This window comes from Seriola lalandi, unplaced genomic scaffold, assembly GCF_002814215.2.
Source record: "Seriola lalandi dorsalis isolate HSWRI2012SDOR001 ecotype SW California unplaced genomic scaffold, Sedor1 jcf7180002051244, whole genome shotgun sequence".
Classification (NCBI taxonomy): domain Eukaryota; kingdom Metazoa; phylum Chordata; class Actinopteri; order Carangiformes; family Carangidae; genus Seriola; species Seriola lalandi.
The window spans coordinates 195-1077 of NW_019521797.1; the positions used below are offsets into that span (position 1 = coordinate 195).

At 39.3% G+C, this 883-nt stretch overlaps 1 long non-coding RNA gene across 1 annotated transcript in view; it reads left to right on the top strand.

Annotated features, from left to right (window-relative positions):
* The first annotated feature begins 203 nt into the window (after window positions 1-203).
* Window positions 204-883, top strand: part of LOC111649584 (uncharacterized) — a 3015-nt gene continuing 2335 nt past the window's right edge. Inside the window, exon 1 of the long non-coding RNA XR_002760309.2 lies at window positions 204-539. This is a non-coding gene — a long non-coding RNA (uncharacterized LOC111649584). The remainder of the gene's footprint in view (window positions 540-883) is intronic.

Sequence of the window (883 nt, forward strand, 5' to 3'; positions counted from 1 at the left end):
CAAGATCAATCGAGTGAAACAGAAACTGATCAGAAATTCAAGTGTTTTCCAAACTGTATATTTGCTTCTGATTAGATGATGATCATAAGTGATGAGTTGAAACTTGTTAGATATATGTCATATCAAACATTTCTGACATTAGTCATTAAGGTTTACGTTCACTTATTTTTCTGATGCAAAAGGAAAGAACAAAAAAAAAACTGTGTTAAATGACAAATCATCTAATTGTTCTTTATAAATTATTGTTTATGTGTTCACAGGTGCAGCTCCAACGCCATGTGTCAGAACACTTAGACATACTACAGACGGGGTGCAGCTGCAGTGTGAGGTTGATGGTGCTTCACCCAAACCTGATGTCCAGTGGCAGGACAGTGATGGAAAGACTCTTCCTGCTGAAGAACCACAGGTCTCTGAAAGAGGAGGCAGCTACGACATTATCCTCAACATTACTGTGACCAAGACCGACACCTATCGCTGTGTAGCCACACAGGAGGAAATCAGACATCAGATCTCTTCTGTGACCGATGTGCATCTCAGTGGTGAGTTTCTTCCTGTTTCTGTTTTCACAGTCAAATGATTTTAATTGTTCATTTGTTCTTAGTTTAAAATGTTTAATTGTTTTCAGACTGAACTCAAAGTGAATCTGTTTGAAGAATCTGTGAAAGTTGAAAATGTTTCAGACTGAGTCAGATTTGTTCTGAGACTTGATGAATCTACAGAGAGAAGAGGAAGAATGAGAGGATGAGGAGGAAATACTGCTCACGCAGGAATGTATTAAACTTCACACACAGCCCCAGGAACAGATGTAGAAACATCTGGTGTGACCTGGTCCTGAGGACAGACATGAAAACACCACATGAGGCCGATTCAGACTGAAATCATT